Source organism: Ovis aries, chromosome 2 (genome assembly GCF_016772045.2).
Source record: "Ovis aries strain OAR_USU_Benz2616 breed Rambouillet chromosome 2, ARS-UI_Ramb_v3.0, whole genome shotgun sequence".
NCBI classification, from domain to species: Eukaryota; Metazoa; Chordata; class Mammalia; order Artiodactyla; family Bovidae; genus Ovis; species Ovis aries.
The window spans coordinates 215,073,516-215,093,294 of NC_056055.1; the positions used below are offsets into that span (position 1 = coordinate 215,073,516).

At 37.5% G+C, this 19,779-nt stretch overlaps 1 protein-coding gene and 1 non-coding gene across 15 annotated transcripts in view; one reads left to right on the plus strand and one right to left on the minus strand.

Moving 5' to 3' along the window:
• IKZF2 (IKAROS family zinc finger 2) overlaps positions 1-19,779 on the minus strand; it is a 178,915-nt gene that overhangs the window by 135,372 nt on the left and 23,764 nt on the right. The gene's annotated exons all lie outside the window — the stretch shown is intronic.
• On the plus strand, positions 1,389-1,460 carry TRNAW-CCA (transfer RNA tryptophan (anticodon CCA)). The gene has a single exon. It is a non-coding gene; the product is annotated as a tRNA-Trp (tRNA).

Sequence of the window (19,779 nt, forward strand, 5' to 3'; positions counted from 1 at the left end):
TGCATATTGTTTAAAGTCATATTCATACCAACTTACCCTCTCATCAACAACGTATGAGAGTCCTTATTAGCTGGTAGTCTTTCCAATATAGTATGTTATCACACATTTGGTTTTTTGCTAATGTACTGTGTTAAAATGCTATCAAGCATAGTTTTAGATTTTTCTGTTTTGAAACTCTTTATAAGAGTCACTGGTATTTTCCTTTGAACTATGTAATAGCATAATATGATCAGATATTCATTAGGTGTTCTTTGTCAATTATTAGGTTTTGTTACATAAAGGGGAGGCCAGATCTTTAGCCATGAGTTGCAACTTTTACCTTCAACTTATTATTGATGGTTTTGCTAATTGTTTTGCCATGTGGAAATTTAAAATTTTATAAATTCAAATAAATTATCATTTTAAAATCAACTTTCACAGTTTGAATTTTATTAAAAAGGCCTTTTCCATACTAAGACCATAAGAAATTTATATCTTCTTACACTACCTTTATAGTTTCATCTTTCTCATTTAAAACTTTGTTCCAATTCAAAGCTTATCCTGATGTTGAGTATGAGATACGGATACTGTTATAGGTTCAGTATGTGATATGGACTGTATGATATACCTGTCAAAGAATACAGTGGTTCTTCCCATTTTTAAGTACTCTTTTCATGTTCCTTAGTTAGAAATATTACATAATTAAATAAAACATCTGTTAATTTTGAACTTTCCCATTACAAAGTTATTGCTTGTGATCATTTTTCAACTAATTGATTCTCTGAGGTTTGTGAGCATAAAATCTTATCATCTGTAAATAATGATTGTTTTATCTCTTCCTTTCACATTTTTGTATCCTTTTATCTAACTGCATTGACAGTTTCCTTTCGTACAGCATTAAATACTGGTAGAGAGAGTGAACTGGATTTTGTCTTGCTTCCAATTCTGTGAAGCATGCGTCATACATTCCTATCAATCATAATGACTTTTGAGCTGATATAAATTTATTTCATAACACTGAAGAAGTCTCCTTTCAATCCTATTTTATTGGATATGAAGAATGGTTGTTAATTGTTCATTGTTTTCATATGTCTTTTCAGTGACTATAGAGATAGGTTCTTGTGACTTTTCTCTTTAGTTTAATATGATAAACAGCAGATTACCTATACTGAACTATCCTTGTATTGCTGAAATAAAACCCACTTGTTGGCAATGTATTACTACTTTAATGGAACCTAGACTGTTGGTTGACTTATTTTTTAAGAATTGCCACTTATTTACGTCCATTTTAATTGACAGTATTAAAGTGTAAGAGACCAAGTCTTAAAGTGATAAGAAATTTCCAACCAGAAAGATTTGGGTAAGAGAACTTGAATTTAGATTTGGGATTAGATAGAATTTAATGGGCTTCCCTGGTGGCTCAGAGGTTAAAGCGTCTGCCTCCAATGCAGGAGACCCGGGTTCGATCCCTGGGTCGGGAAGATCCCCTGGAGAAGGAAATGGCAATCCACTCCAGTATTCCTGCCTGGAGAATCCCATGGACGGAGAAGTCCATGGGGTCGCAAAGGGTCGGACACGACTGAGCGACTTCACCACCTTAATTAATTATATTGGATTGTTGCAGGTCCATTGGTTAGGAACTATGGAACTAACATTTTCAGTTATACTCCTCAGGAAAATTACATGCTCAGCAAAAGCCTTTTAGCCTAATACTTTGTAGGGAATTTTAAAAATGTAACAAAACATTAATTCAACTTAGTAAAGATATACTGAACACCTATTTTTTCAAGGCATTGACTGCTCTATGGTATAGTTCAGTGGCTTAAAATTTTTGATCTAGATGCACAAAAAGAAATGCATTTCTGAGTGTATATGTATATATAACATATATATGTATGTAAATATATCTGTATATTACATGTTTAAATATATGCATATGGTTATGAAAAGTGGTTTCACAGAATATTTATATTTACTACATGGAATGTACATTTACTACACACAAATACATGTATTCTTTTCCTTTTTATTCCATATCATTTTTACTTAACTTCTAGTTAAAAACACTATATTGATTTTGCAACCCACTAATAAAATACAATCTGTAGTTTTGGAAATATTGTCATACTAGTTAAGAACATAGACTCTGGAGCAAGATAATCTAGGTTTGAAACACAGTTCTACTTCTTAATGGCTTTTAATTGTAGTTCCATGTCTCATCTTTAAGATGTGGGCAACAGTGTCTACCTATGAAGATTAAATAAGTTATCTTACAGTTAACAAAAGAAAAATAGCATCCATAAAACATAGAAACTGAGGGGAAAAACATTAAAAATATAGATTTCCTAAGATCTATTAGAAATAATGATGAGCATGTCAATATGATCTAAACATCTCATCTGGACTGTGCCTTCCCTCCCAAAGCCTTAGAAATAATAAATATTTGTTGAATTAAATAAGCATCAAGATTTCTCTTTTATTCTCCCTTTTATATACAGATGCACATAAGTCCTTTTAAGGACTTCATAAGCCAGTAACCATGCTAAATAGTTATAATTTAACAGTACACTATAAAGAGCTTCCTTAGTGGCTCAAGCGGTAAAGAATCTGCCTGCAATGCAGGGGACACAGGTCAGTCCCTGGGTGGGGAAGATTCCCTGGAAGAGGAAATGGCAACCCACTTCAGTATTCTTGCCTGGAGAATCCCATGGACAGAGGAGCTTGGGAGGCTACAGTCCATGGGGTCCCAAAGAGTTGGACCATGGGGTCCCAAAGAGTTGGACACAACAATTAAGCATAAGCACAGCATACTATAAAGAAGTTACCTACACTGTAACTCAAATAGTAGATGTAGCCGTTTCCTCCAGATTTTCAAATCTATAAACTTGATGATCAAGAAACACTTCTATGCTATTTCTTAAAGACACTTAAAGGAAATTCTAGCTTATTGTCTGAACCCTAACTCCTTAATATTCTGGTTGAGACCCTCGATGTAACTACAGGTATCCATAAGGAACTCAGTGATCCAGTTCCTGAAATCACAGGTTCAATGTCTTTTACCCAGAACTCCTACTAGAGAAGCTTCTGGCACTAAAAGAGATGGTAGGAACACATATCCTTCCTTCTCTAGATTTATATGTTAATTCTTAGGGGATTCAAAATGAAGTGGAGATAGCACAGAGCATATATCTGAATAAAAGTGTGTGGGTATCCAGCGGTCATTCTCACAATAATAGGAAAATATGAATTCTTTTATTTTATCAACCAAGACTAACAGTGCACACCCATGCTGGCTCTGGGCATGTCTGTAACAAAGGAAAATCCAAAACATATATAGTGGTGCAACTCTCAGTCTGAATTGCAAGACAAAAGGACCCTTAAGTTTCACAGTGTGTACATGTCTGCTCAGTCCTGTATGACTCTGTGATGCCATGGACTACAGCTCACCAGGCTCTTCTCTCCGTGGAATTTTCCAGGCAAGAATACTGGAGTGGGTTGCCATTTCCTACCATTCAGGGATCAAACCCATGTCTCTTGCATCTCCTGCACTGGCAGGCAGATTCTTTACCACTGCACCACCCGGGAAGCTCAATTTTTACAGTTCAGTTCAGTTCAGTCACTCAGTCATGTCAGACTCTTTGTGACTCCATGGACTGTGGCACACTATGCTTCCCTGTCCATCACCAACTCCTGGAGTTTATTCACTCATGTCCATTGAGTGGGTGATGCCATCCAACCATCTCATCCTCTGCCATCCCCTTCTCCTCCCACCTTCAATCTTTCCCAGCATCATGGTCTTTCCAATGAGTCATCTCTTTGCATGAGGTGGCCAAAGTATTGGAGTTTCAGCTTCAGCATCAGTCCTTCCAATGAATATTCAGGACTAATTTCCTTTAGGATGGACTGGTTGGATCTCCTCGCAGTCCAAGGAACTCTCAAGAGTCTTCTCCAACACCACAGTTCAAAAGCATCAATTCTTCAGTGCTCAGCTTTCTTTATAGTCCAACTCTCACATCCATTCATGGCTATTGGAAAAACCATAGCTTTGACTAGATGGACCTTTGTTCGCAAAGTAATGTCTCTGGTTTTTAATATGCTATCTAGGTTGGTCACAATTTTTCTTCCAAGGAGCAAGTGTCTTTTAATTTCATGGCTGCAGTGACTATCTGCAGTGATTTTGAAGCCCCCCAAAATAAAGTCTCTCTCTGTTTCCATTGTTTCCCCATCTATTTGCAATGAAGTGATGGGACCAGATGCCATGATCTTAGTTTTCTGAAGGTTGAGTTTTAAGCCAATTTTTTCACTCTCCTCTTTCACTTTCATCAAGAGGCTCTTTACAGTATTTTTACAGTATTTAGGTGCAAAAGCAACTTAAATCCAGTCTGGAGGATAATATTACCGTATTTCCTCCTTAACTCCCAGCATTTCAGGGTCACTTGAAAGTGAACTTTGAAGCCGATGAAGAACATGTATTTATTAGTCATGGGTTCACTTCTCCATCAACTTGCTGGAGTTTGATCACTGTACACAACAAATGATACTAATAATTATGCTACCTCTGATAAATATGTTACATTGACATCAAGTACAATCTCAAGAAACCATTTAACTATACAAGTGTGTGTTTCTCCACAAAACAAAGAGAAACTCATGTTTAAAAGTTAACATTTGAAGTAAAAAGTTTTGTTTTTCCTATTCTCTCTCTTTTATTTTCGAACTGTACCTCTTGATATTTGGAACATGTTTTTCCTAACTGAGTGGAAGGGGTAAAGGAAGGTATTTGTTTTAGACGTTCCTAAATCTGACTGGGATTATGTTCTTAAAATGTTCATGTATTCAGCAAGGAAGGACAATGGGCTCCCAAATTTGAAAGAAATAAAAGTAAATGGGTATATTCATATTATCACAAGAATAGTGAGTGCGAGCAGGCTGGCAGAATCCTGTGACCCACTGAAGCTCTAGCACTGCCCTCTTCTTAATAAGCCTCTAACGTCCTGCCTGATACTTCTGATGGGGTCTTGCACTCTGTCCTTCCATGTCTTCTTGAATTCCTTCAACATCAATGCCCAATCCAAAACTCAGGTTCAAATAACAGCTGAGTGGAATTTTTCAACACTTTTTTCAGTGCTTCTATTTGCTAATGATGACAATGGGATTTCTTGGGGGAAAAAAGGTACCTTCTTCAGAGAAATCTAAAATTTAATCTGCATCTAAAGTAAGAGGGTGTATGTACATGTTTGTGTTATGGGAAAAGAGTTGTTTTTATTGTTGTGGTTGTTGTTTTACTTTGATGAGAACTCTGATCATTTTGATAGATTCTAATGGTAAACTGAAACAGAAAAATTAAAATAGTATTTTTATTAAATGCAATGTTAAGTAAGAAAGATCTCTTTTTTTGCTTATTAATACTCTAGCCTTCCATGTTTTACCCTTTGAATCAGTCTTGGATGGGCTTGAGAGATGTAATTATTAGTGATCAGATTGACTATGTGATGTACAACATCATATGAACCAAATGTATGAACCGTCATGAAACAGAGTATTTGAAAAAGAATAGGAAAATCAAGCTCTGAGATTCTTAAAAAATCTCCAGAAAGGTGTAAAGATCTGATCCTCCACAATGTCTGGTTTAATATGATTTTGATCAACATATAAACCTCTGAAGTAACAAAAGCGTAAGCCCTCCTGGGAAAAGCTTCGTAGAATTGAAGGAAATACATATTAACCCTTAAAACTTGCAATACAGTAGATTCAACTGAGCACCAAGAAGGCAAAAATAACAGCTTTGGTGGGACATGGTAGCTATGAAAAAGCTGGAGGATAAATATATACAATTACATATATTATTATAAATCACATTTCATGTTGCTACATAGTTCTTCAACTAATTTCATTCATTCAGTATTCAGTAAGTTTACTGAACTTTCAGTTTATGCAAGGCTCTGGCCTAAGAAAATAAACTTAAACATTTGTGTGTCTTACAGATAAACTAGTCTTAATCTGAGGTAGGAGGAAGGGTAACAAACTGGAGAGGAAACTCAGACATTAGCCCCCTGGCAAATAAATCCCATTAGTTGGATGAAATTCTATAGGCTTGAAATAGTGGAGGAATTAAAGCTCAGATGGAAATTTTCCTTTTATTTCTTCACCACCTTGGGAACATGTCTGTTTTCAGAGTGAGTTCTCTCAAAATGATAGGAGACTAATTGGTGCAGGTTCCTGAGATAATGGAAGCTCGCCTGGCTAACTAGGCATCCTGCCCATCAACTCTGGATCCACATATCTTCCGAATTACAATCAGAGACTGGGGTTCACACCCTGAAACTAATCCATCACTCTCATCTCCTGCCTTACAAATAAATTAAAGGGATAGTTGAAGGGACTGCATAACTTAAACCATGCGGATCTCAACAAATATGTCTCTTTTACTATCATGGAATAATCATATTGGCATTAGAGCAAGTTTTACTATCAAAACCAAAGATAACAGAAATGTTACCTGCCAAAGTCAGAAAACCCAGAAAGTCTAATTATCCACATGGCATAACATTAATACTTAGGTCTTATTTAAATTTACAACATCTCAGAAATGAATAGCTATCTCAGAATCACATTGCTTGGGTGTATGATGAAAAAAAATAGCTGTGTTGCATCAGAACTTTCTTACTTTATACACAAAAAATCAGGATGAAACTCTTAGATACAATAATATACTACCTGAACCTCTTTTAATAAGAATAATAGATGATACTTCATTGACTTTCTGGTGAATAACACTTAATTTAAGAGAAACAAAATCATATTATCAACATCTTAAGTGGTAAACTCTCCAATGGTTACAGAGCACAAAAATGACCTACCAGTAGGTTCATTACCACAGAATGAAATACTCAGTAGTTGTTAAAAATCATGAGATAAACATATATATATACACAAACACACACATATATAGATATATATACATATATGTGTGTATATATATTTAATATGTGAACAAGGAAACTGTTTAAAATGTATACTATTAAGGAAAAAATAATTAAACAATAAGCAATCTTTAAATATATGATCCCAGCTACTCCTGTGTTTATTGAGGCATAGAAAATAACCTGGATAGCAACATACTTATGTTGTTAAATAAATTACACTCAAAGCATTTAGAATGGTATCTGATACACAGTAAATGACATATAAGAATTTCTGTTATTATTACTTTGCACAGCAATTGGTTCTGATTGTGAGATGAGTGCTGTACCCCTTTTTTTTAACCTAGGCATATTTTCCTTTTCTCCTTAATTAAACTACATTCTTTCTATAAAAAGCATTTACAATAAAATGCATTTCCCCCACTTTGGCCATGCCACACATCATGAGGGAATCTTAGTTTTTCAATCAGGGATCAAGCTCACTCCCCCTGTAACTAACAGAATCGTTAACTACTAGACCACAAGCAAGTCCAGAAAATGCATATCATTCAAATATATTAAATCATGATTTTTCACATCTAATAATCACAATCCAGGAAGACTAACTGATATAATAAATCCTTCACAGAACTGATATACCTCATAATTTTCGCTCAATGACACTTCAATCGGAAAAAAGCTCAGAATTAAAGGTATATAGCAAAGAGAAGAAACAAACATTAGTTTTAGACATCTGCGTATTCTATGCTGCACTATGAAAGACATTAATTTCCAATGTTTCTGACCTCAATCAAGGAGTTCACTTGTAAATGAGCCATCATCATTCAACATTGCATCCCCAACACAGAAAGCCACAGGAGCCACTGCCATTCATCCAACAGTTATGTAATAGTAGCATTTCACATTCACAAGATCCCTTACTATGTGCCCCAAACCCTGCTAACAGCTTCATGCTTCAACTGATGTAACCCTCCCAACAGCCTTACAAGAGAAGTAATCTTCACAATCTTTAGAGCGGAGGACGAGGAGGCACAGAGAGGTTAAGTAACTTATACAAGATTGCACAGTGCATACGTAGAGCCAGGATTTCAACCCAGGAAGAAGCTAGTCAGCTCTGCGCAAAATGTTAGGCATATCAACACTGTTGCCCTGCTAAAAGCAATCCTCTTCCAGCTCTCAACCAGAGCCCCTACCTCAAGCACCACAGTCACCATAACTGCATTTAGCACTACTACCACCAGAACTCCTGACTATACAGGAAGAAATACATTCCTCAAGTTCTGATTTCTGATTTGAAATGTTATTTCCTCAGAAATGGCTAGTCTGCATAATTCTATTGATCAGATAAATGTCACATTAACTAAGCTTTATCAGTGGTTATTCTGGAAATTTAATACCATTTTACCATGGTTTCAAAAGAAAAGTACATTCCTTTATCCCAACATTTTACTTTTAAATTATCAAACAAGAAAAAATTGAGCTTTACAACATGTATTGATTCATGTAACTACCACCATAATCAGGATATGGAACAAAAATACATTTTTAATAAAAAAGAAAGAGTGATTTATAAACAGACTTAAAGACAATCCTCCCCTGTTATATTAAGGACTTCCTGCTCTGTGTGTTCCAACTAACCGACTAGGTTATCCCTCTTTCCCAGGAGAAATGCATTGGATACCAAAATGGAAAAATTTGGTATATTTTTGGAAAACATATTTTTACACCTGAGGCAATCTCATCTTTTTATGTTTGTGTGTTAGTCACTCAGTTGTGTCCAACTCTTTGTGACCCCATGGACTATAGCCTGCCAGGCTCCTCTGTCCATGAAACTCTCTAGAATTTCAAGAATACTGGAGTGGGTAGCCATTCCCTTCTCCAGGGGATCTTCCCAACCCAGGGATCAAACCCCAGTCTCTTGCATTTGCAGGCAGATTCTTTACCATCTGAGCCACACAGAAGCCCCAATTTCATCTTTATGGATATTTAAAAGCTGTCATTTTAATGGAAGCTTTACCAAAACAGATGCAATTCTTTTCCATAGCAGTGTTTTTACAAGTGTGGAAATTTTTTAATTAAGCACACATTTCCACACCACACATGACAGGGCACTGCTTATCCACAGTGAAGGGCTGGGTAGAGGTCTACTGCTGTAAGATTATCAAGTGCTTATTTCTATAATATCTAAAGACATTTGTAAATGTGTCTGATATTTATAAAACTACACCCACAAGTTCCTTATATTGAAACAAAGCAACCAAAAGTAAACAATACCCACTCCAACAAACTGACAAAGGTAGTTTCAAATCTTGTTGTGAGCTCAAGCTCTTGTAAGGCTTTACAGATACCACCTGAGACTTCTCCTATCCCCAAAATTCATTCGGCACAGGATCAAAGCATGGCCAGGGGTTTCCCAGGTAGCTCAGTGGTAAAGGATGTGCCTGCCAATGCGGGAGAGGCAGGTGACGTGGGTTCAATCCCTGGGTTAGGAAGATCGCCTGAAGAAGGAAATGGTAACCCAAGTCAATGCCTGGGAAATCCCATGGAAAGAGGAGCCTGTCGGACTACACTCCATGGGGTCACAAAGAGGTGGACATGACTGAACATGTGTACACACTCACACAAAGAATAGCCAAGAAGTTACTTCCAGATCCTAATACTTTCTTTTTTTTTTAAACCATGAAGTTCGTCTTTATTGCTGATATTCTGCGCTCATGGTGGGGGAGGGGGGCGGAATCTCAACACAGGTCAAATACCACTTTGGGGCTGGAAAAAGTTACTTTAATGTTATGAATTCTATAGAAAATAAAAGGAAAATATTCATGGGCCGCAAACTTTTCCTGCATATCTTCTAGTATGACTGGATGCCTGAAATTCCCACGATTGAAAATGTATTACAACAACTGAAGACTGCGTTTCTAGAAAAGCCTCTATCTAAAGCATATATGCTGCTATAAGACAACTGTAATACATTAAACTACATGACTCTAAAAACTTAGCTTGAATGAGTTTACCGAATTGTTCTATGACAGGACAGAAAGCTGAGAAAAGGATTCCTGCTGCCATAGACAGGTTTTGATTTGGATAGAGCGGGATAGTGGAGCCAAGTATTAGTATCACACAAGCCCGAAAGGGAGGCAGGATGGAGTAGGGCAGTGAAGCAACAAGAAAGTACCACAAGGGAAGTGGGTTTCTAAAAGGAGTGCTAAGAAAGAAGAAAGAACAGCAAAAGGCCCGGAGACAATTCAAAGGCTTCACTAAAGCTAGCCTTATCTACATAACCTTGACTGGGGCACCAGTGGCATGCCCCTTCCTGCTATGTTCTAAGTACTCTTCCCACCACAACCTCTTTCTTTTTTTAATGAAATAGGTCAGCTTGACAAAGGGCAAATGCCTGAGCTGAAACAAATTTCCCTAGGGTTAGCCAGAGGAAGTTTCATTAGAAGTCTAAAACCATGAGCCAGCACAAACAGGACAGATGCAAGTGTGGGAGAGAAGAAATATGAGAAGGATGAAGAATAAAGGGTGTACCACTGTTATTATTCTGTTACGGATGACACATAGCAGGAAGTCCATAGGAATTTTGCTTATTAATACTCTAGCCTACTGTGAGGCCCAACTACAGACGTATATCCATACTATGCTCAGTCATTCAGTCATGCCCGATTCTTTGCCACCCTATGGACTGTATGTAGCCCACCAGGCTCCTCTGTCCGTGGGAGTCTCTAGGCAAGGATACTGGAGTGGGTTGCCATTTCCTTCTCCAGGAGAGCTTACAGACCCAGGGATCAAACCCATGTCTCTTAGGCTTTCTGCATTTGCAGACGGTTCTTTACCACTAGAGCCACCTGAGAAGTCCTTCATATCCATACTACATACTTCATATTCATACTTGTAGCGCCAAACTACAAGAATAAGCAGGAAGCAAGGCCTAAAGAGGCTTGAGTGCTGAGGGCAAAATTACCCCCACAGATCTAGGTTCAGATGTCACCATCCTTTATAGATTCCTACTGCATCCTGTTCACAACAGGACAGGTGAAATAAGACCAAAACTGGCCTTTCCTTCTTGATCTTCACCCCCAACCAAAGGGGACTCCCTCTGTCTTTCCCCAGATGCAATTCCCCTACCATCTACTTTATGAAAGCCCATCCATTCTCCCTTAGTCTTTTGATCATAAAACACTGGAGAGGGATGCACCTATTCTATACCTGGTGCAGCTGCACAATCACAGGTTCAGAGGAGATGAACAAGACATAGTCTATGCAATCAGTTCCGTTTAGTTGCTCATTCATATCCAACTCTTTGCGACCCCATGAATCACAGCACGCCAGGCCTCCCTGTCCATCACCAACTCCCGGAGTTCACTCAAACTCATGTCCATCGAGTCGGTGAGGCCATCCAGCCATCTCATCCTCTGTCGTCCCCTTTTTCCTCCTGCCCCTAATCCCTCCCAGCACCAGAGTCTTTTCCAATGAGTCAACTCTTCACATGAGGTGGCCAAAGTATTGGAGTTTCAGCTTTAGCATCATTCCTTCCAAAGAAATCCCAGGGCTGATCTCCTTTAGAATGGACTGGTTGGACCTCCTTGCAGTCCAAGGGACTCTCAAGAGTCTTCTCCAACACCACAGTTCAAAAGCATCAATTCTTTGGCGCTCAGCTTTCTTCACAGTCCAACTCTCACACCCATACATGACCACTGGAAAAACCATAGCCTTGACTAGACGGAACTTTGTTGGCAAAGTAATGTCTCTGCTTTTGAATATGCTATCTAGGTTGGTCATAACTTTTCTTCCAAGGAGTAAGCGTCTTTTAATTTCATGGCTGCAGTCACCATCTGCAGTCATTTTGGAGCCCCCCCAAAATAAGTCTGACACTGTTTCCACTGTCTACGCAATGGAGGATCTCAAAGGCTAATATGGAAGACAGGTATAAAACAGTAACAGTAGAATGCAGTAGATACTCTAATAGAAATATGCACACACTCAATGCTACAGGATTACCAGGGAACAACTAGAGCTTTAAAGAAGCAGTAAAGTTTGCTCTTTAAGGATTAGGAGTTTCTTGGGAGTCAAAGAAAAGGAACAGAGATTCCAGGAGAAGGGACGGGCTTATGCAAAGATAAGACAATTTGAAAGAAACTGTTATGTTCCAGACAGACATGGCAAGTGTCTGTGATTGAATCATGGTGTATGTGGAAGGGAACTTCAGAAAATGAAGATTAATAAATTGTGTTATTTAATAAAGGGTACAGTATAAAATGAGCTTCCCCCATAACACAGTAGGTAAAGAATCTGCCTGCAATTCAGAAGACTTGGGTTTGATTCCTGGGTTGTGAAGATGTCTTGGAGAAGGGAATGGCTATCCACTGCAGTATTCTGGCCTGCAGAATTCCATGAACAGAGGAGCCTGGTGGGCTTCAGCCCATGGGGTCACAAAGAGCCAGACACTGCTAAGCAACTTACACTTTAACACACTGGCGGTAATATAGTTCTTTATAACTCTCCATAGTTAAAGGGAGTCATGAATGTTTTAAGGAAGGAGAATAATGAAACAGATTTATACTAAAGAAAGAAATAGATGACAAGGCTACAGAAAGAAAATTATTGATTCTATGACTCTAACTAGAAGGCAGATGACCTCCAGTTCTTCCCCCCAAAAATAAGTGGATCCTCTGCCTTAATTATATGGATATATTTGGGAAACTGATGCTTGTTGACCACCTCAAATTCACATCTAAAATATTCAACTGACATTTAATTTTTTATATATTTATTATTTCTACCTGTTAAGTTTCCTTCTTTTTAGAGGAAGAATGCACTTTTTAGAGGAAGAGCAATAAATCGGTTTCATGCTCTGTGATTCTGTTTCTATCTTATTATTTCTATCGATTCTCTTATGTTCTCTGATTCTATTTCTAGCCTATTTCTACAGACTGTTAGAGAAGTGTAAGGTCAAGTAGGTAAGTATTTGCACAAGTGCATTTAAAGCAGGCCTCTCCTCTTTCCTTTTGGCTGCAAGTCATGGGGCTATGGCATCTTATCTTAGGCAAATCAGCACTTGGGTGCCAAACTGTACCATTACATATATTTCTTACATTCAGTAGTAATTCAGTGTGGAAGCTGGAATCTATGTGAAACTCTTTAGCAGATCACATAGGATATTCCAATATTTTTTTTTTCTAACATTCAGAGCTGTTGTAAGTGAAAGGACTCTAATGAAATTTTTGCGATTATTCTTGAAAGAGCTGCATTTAGCAGACTGGTCAGCTACTCTGAGGTACAATAAAGCAGCAGTGGCAGTGGCCTTTTATAACCACAGCACTGCTTTAAAATGATCATTATTACGTTTTTGTATAGGCCACTAAGTAGCACTATATCGGTTGCCATTCTCAAGAGTTCCCTCTCAGTTTGGTTAGAACTGAGCACTAATCAGCTGTTGAAATCTAAACTGATTATTTCAGTGCTGAAGTGTCAACAGATGCACAAGCTCCCGAGCTGAAACAGGAATATGTGCCTGACTTTTGTAAACAGGCTGAAGGAATAAAACTGACAGAGAAGTGGACAGAGAAAATATTCCATCTTGGAAAACACAGTATGAAAATGTTGCACGTGGTTTTGTTAAACATCCCGGACAAAGTAACCCTGGAGGCCAAGAAAAAGGAAAATGACCAAAGGCAGATGGAGAAAAGAAAAAAAAAAAAAAAAGAAATGAGAAAAAAAGAGTAAAGATCTTTTGCCTGATGCAATAAAGCAATGGAATATATTTTTACATTTTTAGCTTTTTCTTGAAAAGAACAAGCTCCACCTTCCCTTTCCCCCATCCCCTGAAAACTCTAGGGACACAGTCCGGCATATTCTTGTATCATCACAGGAAAAATAAGAGACACTTTAGTGTTTGATAGTAATGTGCCGTAATCCTTTAACTCCTTGGAGCAATCACTGCCTTTTTTTTCTAAAGCTAGATATTATTTGATAGTGTTTCCTAAGCTTGCCTGATATCAAAATCACACAGACTCACAGGTTTCTTCCTTGCTGATTCTGATTCAGTTCACCTGGAGTGAGGTGTGGGCCTCTAGTTATATAAGCATCACAGGTGATTCTTGCGATCAAACAAGTCAGGGAGACAGGGCTACATGACACAACTATTTTTAAAATAACTTGGGTAAGAGGATTATCCTTTCCTGAGAATTTCATGATGCTCCTTGCCATGACAGCAGACCCAACGGTACTATATGAACTTGCTGAAGCACCCTTAACAAACCTGCAGTGGCATCATTAAATGGGCTAACAGATTTCCTGAACATATATCCAACCATTTCTCAGCTAGGGAATCCCCCAATTAGATAATTCTTCAAAATAAAGCAAAGACGTGTCTGACAAACCCTCTCCTGGCTAATCAAGAGAAATTCCCAGGGCTAGCATATCTAGCTTTACTTCCCCCATAAGTAGAGCTCTGAAGTTAGGGTCAGCTTCTCCCCAAATGCTCACACACAGACAAAGCCAGTTAATTTCCCTGTTACATGTGAGTGAGTCACCATCCTAACAATTTAGATTGCTAAGGTGCACATATTGAAATATATGCTTCCCGGCACAATTCCATATCCAATTATAATAGTAAATCCAATAAAGGCATAGTAAAACTGCCACTCAGGCAGGGAAGAAAGACAAAGTCATAAGCCAATTTAAATATTGCTAATGCCCTGGGAGGAACAACTGTGGGTGCCTACAACCCCTGTCAGGAAGCTTCATCTTATCCTTTTCACCTAGGACTCTTTGATAAGAAATTTCGGCTGGAAAGTTTTGGTTAAGTTTCTATATCCTAAATTAAATGAGTGTCTAAAAGATGATCCCTTTTTTTTTTTACATGAGTTTTGCTACATCTTTTTATATGCCCTTCCCTTTTAAATCTTAGAGCAACAAGTTTTAGAGGAAATAGTAATGCTAAAAAGTCAAAATTTTGCATTCCATTTGAAATGGAAACATAATCAGTAAATTTCTGTCTTCAAAACATGCTCAGTTTTCAGGCAACATATTGTCTTAATCTGAACTGTCGAAAGACTTACAAGTGATTTAAGGGTAAAATAACTTCCTTTTGACTTTATTAAGATGTAATTTACTGAAAATAAAGTCAAGGTTTTTTATTTTATTTTTTGTTGCTTAACCAAACTTAAATGGTTTACTTGGGCAGAGATGGAAAAAGACAGGCTATATATACTAACTATGGCATTATTCCTCAGAATAAATTATGACAGTCTTTTAAACATGGGGCCAATTCAAAACTCTAAAAACCCACAATGAAAACCTAGGATTACAAGCACTAACACAGAACAAAACATCTAAAATTCCCCTGAGATGTTTAGCTTGTGTCTTTGTAAAAGGCAATGACATTCCAGAGAGGCAGATGAGGGCTCAATATAAAGAAGGACTTTCTAAGAATCAGAGCTGACCAACAATACCACAGCTTCTCTCGCAGAGAAGTGGTCAAGCAAAATCCCAGAGACCACCTGTCATGCGTGCTGCCAAGAATATTCTTGCTTTGTTTAGGAAGTTGTTCTAAATGACCTTGGGGTCACTTCCAAGTAAAGTGTTTGATGCAGCAGGGTTATTTCAGTAGTAAGATAAAAGACATGGGTGTAAATACACACACGCACGCACACACACACACACACACACACACACACACTTGCAGACCCAGAGCAGAACTTAGAAGCCTGATATTTTTAAATGTGATTTTATAGGCAAAAAGCAGAGACCGAATCAGCCACATCCTCAAACCACCATTCTGCAGAAGAAAGAGGAAAAGGTTCAAGTTATTCCATCTCAGGATGTTCTCTGACTCAGAGAACAAGCTCAGGTCCTTGGTAAACTCTAGCGTACTCTTTAATAGGTTGCCATCAATCTAGGTATTGGGACAGACTGGGAGCTACAAAATGACAACACATTTGGATATATAATTGCTCATATAAAATACAGATGTCATGAAATGAACTTTTCTCTGCTTTCAAGCATGTTTCAGGTTCTCGCATGAGAGAAACCTATTGTTTCCTGAAAAAGCGTTCCAGAAAGGAAACAAACAAAAACAATCCTGGACTTCAGCCTTCTTCAGGGTAGGCCTAGCCTGTGAGTTTTTTCTAGACAATTCAACTTGCTTATGAGCCGACCAACTCAGAGATCTCTGACAGTCTTGAAATAGAGAATTCAGGTCCCATGTAGGCAGCTCCTTAGCTCGTTAAACAACCCTATATAAAATATCCCTCCCTATTCAAAAACGAGCACCTTTGATGTAATTAATCAAACAATTTTTAAGTAACACCTTAGTTTTCTTTCTGTGTTCTCTGCTTGCTACTTCTATCTCTGAGATACACAGTCTTTTCTCCTAAAAGAATTATGCTACACGGATAGCCAGGTTTCATGGTTTAACAATAAAGATTCTTGTAAACCTCTGAACTTTATTGAAGTGCTGTACAAAATCACTTGTTTCTTATGTGATTTACCAAGATGAACCAGTGAAATAAAAGCAGAAACAGGAATAAAAGCTACATTTTCTGTCATATTTAACTTTTGGAAGTTTTTAACATCAAACAATCTTCCCATTAAATCTGCCTTGAAACATGGACCCCCAAGTAAAATCTTTTAAATTCTTTCTCCTGGTTCTTAACAGAGATTTTAATTATAATTTCTCCTGGATGCTGAAGCAGAAATGCTCTTCATAGACAGAAATTAAACACAGGCATTCCAACTAACAAACATATGAAATAATGTTTAAGTAACCATAATTGAGATATGTCAAATAACCTTAGAAACAACAGTGTAATCCTACTGGTGGGCTTCCCTGGTGGCTCAGCAGTAAAGAATCTGTCTGCCATGCAGGAGACCCGGGTTCAATCCCTGGGTTGGGAAGACCCCCAGGAGAAAAAGAAGTGGTAACCTACTCCAGTATTCTGGCTTGGGAAATCCCACGGACAGAGAAGCCTGACAGGTTACAGTCCATGGCGACACGAAACAGTCAGACATGACTTAGCGACTCAATAGCAACAACAAATCCTATTGGTATTAAAAGAAAAGAAAAAAATAGACGTGGTAGTTTATATTCTAGCTGAACTAGCACTATCCGGAACACACTAGAATATAAAAAATTTATGGCAAGATGAGAATCAGATGACTGGGATTTCTGGGCAGTGGGGCTTTTACGTTTCACTTTTTATCTTTCTCTACTGTTTAACTTTCTACACTGCCCCTCTGCTACTTTTATTTAGAATCTTTATTTAGACTACTCTGCAGCCTCAGACCATGGCAGAATTTTGTAACACTGGCCACATCCCCTGTGGGATGAGGCTCACTACCCACACCCCCTCGTCCCTAGCACTATCATACCATAACACCAAAGTTCCAGCTCGGAACTTACGTAATGGATGGTTTCAGAACTGACATTTCCCCCACCACTTTTCTTCTTTCTTCACATCCTTATGTTATTTGTGCTGATTTTGGCCTCCCTTTCTCTAAAATATAGGCTGGTTTGAGAGCAGGGTCAATGCTGATTTTTTTAATCCTTGCTTCCCCCAACAGCACATAGCACACTAGTTAACAAGTATGAGTGAAAAATGAATGTTAGATTTGCTTTTTATGAGAAGAGTATAGCTTTGTGGTTATAATTTTATTTTAAAGGGGAGAAACTACCACCCTTTCCTGGTCACATATGTTTAGTAATAAATCACCTACACGTTGCCTAAAGAAACGCTGAGGTCCTTAAAACTTATAATTAAGTATTATTAATCAACTAAGTAAAAGATGGAGAAAAGAACACCAAAACATTAAAGGTGGTCTAAACAAAAATTTCAAATAGTATGAAAATATGCAGCCTTTCATTAGGTATGCCATATGGTGCGAGGGAACACAGGCGAAGAAAAAGGAATTGGATTGAAGAAAGAAATGTTATAATAATCCCCTCATTTCCAACAGTGTCAACTACAATTTTAAAAAAAAGGCACTAGTTTCAGCTCTGAGTACACATTTATAACAGTGAATAGGAACTACACATCAGAATGGAATGATTATTGATTTCTTAATGGATTACTGCTGCAGAAATTTACACTCACCAAAAAACCATCCATCTTTGGGTAATAATTATAAACCTATCACAGTACATACAGCATTCTGACTGAATTGAAACTTACTGCTATCTGCCGGGAAATGACCAATTTTCTATTTCTCCAGCTCCAACCACAATACAGAATGGTGAGCAGACACTTACATCAAACGCTATTATAGTACATGGTAGCAGCCACAACATGCACCATCTGTAAATGGCTATTAGAGAGGTAAACAATCAGGTCCTGGTGGACATTTTTCTTATAATTCATTAGCTATGAAAACTGTAAATAAAATGGGCATTAGGCAATTACACTTGTCAAAGGCCTATCATTACTGGCAGGTTGTGGAGAAGGGGTCAAGGGCAAACAGTACATTAGCTGAAGTCATGCTGTTCTGACTTTACATCCTAATTTCAAACTTCTCCCCAAATCGACATCAGAAGTACCAAACCAACAAGCTACAGAGGTTAGGTCTCTTTCTAAACGCTAAGTGCGTTCTTAGTGAATTGCATTTTTACTAAATACCAAGCGGAACCCCATTACAATTCAAATATTATTTTCCAAAAAGAAAACTCCAGTATGTGAGTTCCATGTAACAGGCTTTCATCACTGAATAATTATGTAATCCAGTATTAATGAATTAAGTTTCTAATTATCATATTTTCCAGCTGTAGGGTTTTGATAACACCACTTCCTTCCAGATAGTTAATCCCATTCTGAACACCTTATTGATCTATATTATGGAAAGATAGTCATGGAATGAAGACAGTTAACCCAATCTGAATAAAAGTAATTTGCAATCAATGGTATCTTGTTTTCATGTTCTCTTTAGAGTCTAATCTATTATCAGAATTTTTGGTTAGATATATCAATTTTCTTTTCTAAAAATTATAACATGTAATTTTTCTAACCAATTAACTAACTTAAAAAACTGTATTTCCAAAACATCCAAAGAACTAAAGAAACCAGGTTGATTGTTTTTATGAAAGATTCTTTTTCCTAAGTACTAACAGACTATTAAATTACCATGATAATCAACCATAATAATTAAAATACCATTAAGTATAATATAAAATCAAATAGAAAAGCTAAATAAAGTTACCAAAATAAAACAAACTTGTGAAACACCACAGTGGATTTGTGAAACAGTGAAATTTGAAGATGGCAAATCTGTTTGTTTAGTGGAAAAGAGTATTCTAAATGTTATAAAAATCAAATCAGAAAAATACACATATTCTCTACAAGGCAAGAGAGAATTTTAGACTGACTTGATACTAATTATATTTCAAGTAATAACCTGTGCTGTCACTTCAGTCATGTATGACTCTTTGCAACTCTATGGACTGTAGCCCTCCAAGCTCCTCTGTCTATGGAATTCTCCAGGCAAGAATACTGGAGTGGGTTGCCATTCCCTTCACCAGAGGATCTTCCTGACCCAGGGATCAAACCCGCATCTCCTATGTCTCCTGCACTGGCAGGCAAGTTCTTTACCACTAGTGCCACCTGGGAAGCCCAAGTAATATCTTAGGAATCATATCTAAGAACTATAAAATATCATATGCAAATATTTAAAACCTACAAGAATAATAGTTAATTGTGCCAGAAAATGAAGTTATTTATGGAAGTTATTACATTCATTTCTTAAAACCTTATGACAGGTATTATGATCTACAGCTGAAGAAATTGATGTAAAAAATACAAAGAACACTCCCAAAGTCACATAACTAGAAAACATTAAAATTTCAGCAATTTCCTACATGCACCTTAAAGTAAGGAGCAGAAGCAGA